The sequence below is a fragment of the Leuresthes tenuis genome, unplaced genomic scaffold (genome assembly GCF_036924035.1).
Source record: "Leuresthes tenuis unplaced genomic scaffold, fLeuTen1.0.hap1 SCAF_14, whole genome shotgun sequence".
Taxonomy (NCBI): domain Eukaryota; kingdom Metazoa; phylum Chordata; class Actinopteri; order Atheriniformes; family Atherinopsidae; genus Leuresthes; species Leuresthes tenuis.
Genome location: NW_027325368.1, coordinates 15,025,960 through 15,032,362, shown reverse-complemented (window position 1 = coordinate 15,032,362; position 6,403 = coordinate 15,025,960). Strand labels below are relative to the sequence as shown.

The 6,403-nt window shown below is 37.9% G+C and overlaps 1 protein-coding gene across 1 annotated transcript in view; it reads left to right on the top strand.

Moving 5' to 3' along the window:
* The first annotated feature begins 323 nt into the window (after nucleotides 1–323).
* The window catches only part of LOC140268761 (very long chain fatty acid elongase 1-like), a 153,398-nt gene continuing 147,318 nt past the window's right edge, over nucleotides 324–6,403 (top strand). Inside the window, exon 1 of the mRNA XM_072363738.1 lies at nucleotides 324–337. The gene's annotated coding sequence lies outside the window, so the exon portion shown is untranslated. The remainder of the gene's footprint in view (nucleotides 338–6,403) is intronic.

The window sequence follows — 6,403 nt, the reverse complement described above, 5'->3', positions numbered from 1 at the left end:
ACAAGCTGGCTAGCACATGGGCACAAACACATTCACACTCACTCATGCTCACGCACAAACAGAATTGGAAACAGTCAAAAGAGAGAAAGAGGTTTTTAATTAATAAAAACGATGTTGGAATAATGATCATATTACGAAATAAAATTATTTGGGGTTATGATGAACGACAAACAGAAAATTCTTTTTTTTTTTTTTTTTTAAATACAGTCTGTCTAAGTTGTCACTGATCTCTGCAGCCCTGCAGTTTGAATTTAAAGCATGCTTATTAAAAATACATGTATGCCTCTTGTGGGCCACAGGGGGGTTGTAGACTGCAGCCTTTGCTTGTACACAGTGGGTAGAAACCAACGGACACCTCCAATATTGGTCATTCATCCATCTTGGCCCAACTGTTATACACAATTACTTACATCACATACATAAATATGAATGATTGTGCCACTCACTTCACCTGACCTGCATGACTGAAAGCCAGTGAGATGCTTGAAAGAGAAAAGAGCACAATGGGACACCGAATCCATCAAATGGAACCAAATTAGCAATCATGCTGCGTTGTGTATTTTGGTCAACCAATTCGCAAAGGTCTGTTTCTTGTTGCAGCTCTTTTTTTATACTCCTACTTCTCAAAGAAGTATCTCTCCTCTTGACTGACAGTTTACACTTCTGCCTTGTCTGTTTGCTGCCCTTTGATGATGACTAATACCATGATTTATCAGAGCTCCGTTGAAAGCTGGTGCCTGTAAGTCAAAACAGTGAAGCCGTGAAAGCTGTCACGCCCCAAAACAATCAGCTTAAAGACTCTTTAACATACTGAGTGGTGCAAGAGAGTTGATGTCTTTCACACAGCACATACTATTTTGATTCATTTCGAATAGTGCAGCTCTAATTTTAGCATTTTAAAGTCACAAATCTCTTAATAATCAGGTTAATGAGCTGATATGTTTTATGATGTGACAAGTGAAGCAGTTCTGTAGTTTAAAAATAATTGCAATATAGCACACGGTCACATGTTACTAATTCTAAGCATGTTTCTTTTACATGCTGAGCTGAATGTTCAGAGGAAACAGTCACATACACATAATTAAAAAGTCTATTTCATGAGATATTCCATCACAGTATAATTTTGGCAATCTATTTTGTAATTGCTAAACTTGTCTTTTCTTCATTCATTCAGGTCAACTCAGGTCATGCTTTTTCTGTCTTTATTTTACACTGTTTACCTCCTACAAAGAATTTCACACTTTACCCAGTTAGTTACCATGAAGCTACTTTCATGCAGACTATCAAAGAGCAGGAAAATCATGCAGAACCTTTCACCTGTGGCCCCCTGGGTAGTCACTTTAACCCAAGGTTTGATTTTAAATAAGGATTATGCTGCACCGTTATTGATTATTTCCACACACCAGTTCTTGGTGTCCACCATGGATATCTTTAAGTCTGTTGCAAAACATCTGAGCTCTGCTCCAAGAGATGTGTCAAATTCAGTGTCAGACAAAAGTTTTAACACCCAAAATTTTGGTGACTGAACTACGAAGAAAGTAAAAGATTATTTGATTTTCAAAAGGTGTCATTTTGAAAATTCTACATTTCTTGAACACTTTGTGTAAGGTTGCTTATATCTTCCCTTCTTGCAGGTACAAAAAGGGGAAACAAAGAAAAAGGTTCTACATAGTAACAACCACTTTGGCAAATTATCACAGCTTGAAAAATCACAGCCTTTCAGTTCTTGCTTGGGGGATTTTTTTTAAGCATTCTTTTCAGCACTGTGAGATTCTTGAGCCATCTTGAATGAACTGCTTTTCACAGGTCCATCTACAGATTCTCAGTGATTTTAGGTAACTTCACTGGACCTTCAGTTTGCACCTCTTAAGGTACATCATTGCTCACTCTACAAACAAATATAAGATTGGTCTCAGAATGAAGTGTTTGAGTTGCCTTAATCTAAACATTAACCTAAATCAAAGAGATTAGATTATGCTGGTAACAAATAAAAGAAAGATCTGAGAAAAGAATGATCAAAATGTTTGATTTTTGTTTCTGATATAGCTTCTGATACCACTGTAATATTGCTCTTTTTATTTACAGATTGAACTTAATACTTACAATTATTGAATGTCTCTATGTTGTTGTTCTCTTGTGTAAGAGATAACAGAAAGCAATCCCTCAGTGATCTTGTTTGGTAATAGGGTTAGTCTGGGAGCATCTGGAAGAGAAAAAGCAGTGGAATTAATATGTTTACATCTGACAAAGAGATGTTGACCCACATGGGTGAATATGGATATATCTTGCATAGGGATTGTGACTCACATTCTTGCAGAGTAAAATTATGCCATTAATGTTTTTCTAATATATTTCAGGGTACTTGTGAGAAGGACACTTTGTTGTAAACCAGATTGCATCACTTCCTGTTACTCTGTTTGTGTTCTGTGAAACTTCTAGCTCCTCTTGAACTATTAGAAATCACTGATCACATTTTTGCATAGTAAACTGTATTCTGACACTCACTCCTAGAGATCTTTGGTGTTTATTTTCACTTTTCTAGGCAAGGCAAGACAACGCAATTTTATTTATATAGCGCATTTCATACACAAGTGCAACCCAATGTGCTTTACATAGCTGGAAAATAAATTACAGAATAAAAGGATAAAAAGATTAAAAACGTGCAAAGACACGTAAAACAAAGCAAGACAATAAAACCTTCTGTAACAGCCGGAACCAGAAGTAGTGCAAGATAGAATTAATAAAATGCTTTGGTGAGAAAAAAAGGATAAGACAAGTGAAAAGGAGATAATAGACACTTAAGAGTATCTGTAATTCCAACCGTTGGCACCCATCATCACATTTCAAAGGCCTGACAAAAAGTTTTGAGCCTTGATTTAAAAGCAGCAACATTTGGGGCACATCTAAGTGTTTCAGGGAGTTTGTTCCAGAAATAAGCAGCACAATGTCTGAATGATGCTTTACCATTTTTTGTCTTTGGACTATAAACCGTTAGCAGTCCCTTTCCAGATGACCTAAGGATTCTTGATGGTTGATAGGGAATAAGAAGATTTAGCAGGTATTTTGGGCCCAAACCATTTAGGGATTTGTAGACCAGCAAATTAATTTTAAATTCAATTCTCTCACACAGAGGGAACCAGTGCAAAGATCTGAGAACTGGTGTGATGTGGTCATGTTTTTTGGTTTTTGGGAGTACCAGTGCAGCTACATTTTGAACACGCTACAATTTTTGGATCGTTTTCTTTGGAAGGCGGGTATAGAGCCCATTGCAGTAGTTTAGTCTACTCGAGATAAAAGCATGGACAAGCAAGTTTTTCCAGGTCTGGTTTAGATAGAAGGAATCTAATCCTTGCTATATTTTTTAGGTGGTAAAATGCCGACTTGGTTAGTGAATTAAGCGGTGTGTCAGGTTCTCTAGATTAACATTGCTTCCAGTTTTCATTAGGTTGGTTTAAGTCATATTTATCTGATAGAGTCCAGTTTGTTCTTGTAAACTAAGACTCTTCCTCACACACGAGTGAGCCATGGAGTTCCACAGGGTTCTGTGCTTGGACTGATTCTTTTCACTCTTTATATGCTTCCATTAGGTGATCTTATTAGACAGCATTGCATGAATTTCCATTGCTGTGCTGATGATACTCCACTATACTCATCTATGAAACCAGGTGAAACCAATCAGTTCAGACAAAACTGAAGTTGTTGCCTTTGGACCTGAGCACTTCGGGGAAAAACTATCTAGCTTTTTTTACCAGGATTCATCCTTTGACAAACATATAAAACAGGTTTCTAGGACTTACAATGAACTGGACTTTAATTGGCTTGAATTGGACTGTATCATTGAGATGACCCCTGAGAGGGCTGGAGCCTATCCCATCGGGCGAGAGGCGGGGAACACCCTGGACAGGTCGCCAGTCCATCACAGGGTCACACAGAGACAAACGAGACAAATGAGACTCAATTTTAGAGACACAATTAACCTAACATGCATGTTTTTGGATGGTGGGAGGAAGCCGGAGTACTCGGAGAGAACCCATGCGTACACGGGGAGAACATGCAAACTCCATACAGAAAGGCCCCAGCCGGGAGTTGAACCTGGAACCTTTTTGCTGTGAAGCGACGGTGCTAACCACTACATCACTGTGCAGTCCTAATTTTAAACAGTCACTTGCAAATAAAACCATAACAAGCACCATAAGAGTAAAATGTGGGAGTATGTTCACCTTATTTGTTCTGTCCATTTATAATGAGGGGACCTTGGTATGACTCATGGTAGCAAGGAATAATGGCTGTAAGGGAAAGCATTCAAACTCAGAATGCACACTTATTATGTACGCACATATACTTTATACTGAATGACAGATCTGGCTCTAACTGGGGGCCAACAGTCAATGTAGCTATTCAGTGAGCCTGCTGTTGTTGTGTAGGGAGTTTTGACAAGCTGTAATCAAGACCGAGCACTGTCATTATAGAGTGGACCATAAGAAAATATATTTCAGCTACAAATGTGAAAAAAAGGAAGGAAAGTAATGCATTCGAGGTTGTATGAAAATTAAGATTAATAAGAGAATGGAAGGAAGACAGAGGGAATGTGCGTGTGCAATTGCGTTTATTGGTCAACCTTGGGGTGCCCGATGAAGGACAAATTATTGACAGAGGCAAAGCTGTAGCACTGTGCCTGCAGGCATCCAGTAAGGGGAACACACACTGACATGGAAATGGGACAATCTTTCACACAGCCACACGTACACACACTGCTTTAATTGAATTTACAGATGTCAAAGCTCGGATCACAAAAGCAAATCCCTCTCCTCCCTCCTGTCACTCATCAGTCCATCCACTGTGTCCCTGCATCCATCTCGCTTGCCAACCCATCCTCGGCCATGAGGACAGCTCTGAGAGGTGCGACGGTTAAAGTCATGTTGTGTCAAACAGTAACACACGCCCTCTCTTTCTCTCTTCTTTCCTTTAGCACTCACACACACACACACGTAGAAATACAGTCAGCCCGCACACATGCTTAGATGCGTGTGATTCCAGACAGTTATTGATCTCTTATGTGACTGAAAGGACAGTAATGAACTTCCTGTAGAACTAACGGCAGCATCATAGGAACTATGTTTCACTTGTCCCTGCTATGTCGGAGTTTTCTGCACTGATTGTTTTTTCCATTTTTAGAGTTTGTGTTTTAAAACTACAACACACGCTGACTGTTTTGTGATAATTTGGTGATGGCTGTTCCCAACACAGTAAATGCACCACATATCAAAATAAAATATATTCAAAATTTGCACACTTTTCTTGCTGCCATAGACTACGGTTCAGATGCATGATAATGTACCTCAGTGGTGAAAACAAACTGCACTATGTAGTTAAGGGATTGGCTGAAACAACTCAGGACAATCTATATCAAGTCTGCAATTTAACTTTGCAAACAGAGTTGGAGTTAGCTATGTAAAATACCATGAAAAGCATAATTTTACATTATTTATTTTAATGTAAAATAACCTGAATAATGATATTTAAATCTAAAAAGCCGCTGTGTTAGCAGTTTTGTTCATTGATGTCACTCCCTTCCTATGTATGATTTATAAAATTCAAATATCCACTGTAAACTGTGGACAAGGAGCAAAACTGTATCGCACTCAGTCAGTCAGCTTTGTTCTTCTTCTGCTGTTGGAGTCTTTCAGTTTTTTTTTGTTTGTTTTATTAGACATCAAATCTGGAGGTACATTTAGATTGTATTTTACATCATAAGCTTTTTTTTATTATTTAAAAAATGTGTGAGGTTTTAATGTACTCCTTGGATAAAACCAAGTTCAAAGCCCCCAATGATGTCTCTTTCCTCTGTATTATTAAATGTCCTGCCAGTTTGGAAATTCCCAGGTCAATCCTACTAATCTCTATAATTAGCACAAAGGGTCTTTGGGTCAATTCTCAAAAAATTATCACATGGCTTTAGAATTTTTTTAAGGATTTGTCTTTCATAGCAAACTGAAGTTACAGCAAAGATGGAATTGATGAGTGTCTATGTGAAAGGCATTGAAAGTGTTTGGTGTGAGGTGTTGCCTTGTGAATAAAAAACAAAATCAACTGAATTGATTTATCTTCCAAAATCAGACCAGGTGCAAGTCCCTCAGGATGTGCTGCAAGAGTGAAAGATATGTCTTCTTTATATATGTTGTTTTGTTTGCTTGCAACACAGTGTAGAACTCTCATGTCTGGACAATGCGATGGGTGTTCCTAAGGCAAAAAGTTTTCAACACAATCTATTTTTAGATTTACCAAAACTTATAAATGTGATCTTTGGACCAAACCTCACTAAATAACTTAAAAATCCATACTACTAATAATGATAACAATAATAATAACTGTTGACATGTGGGCCCTGTAATTAATCAAAACA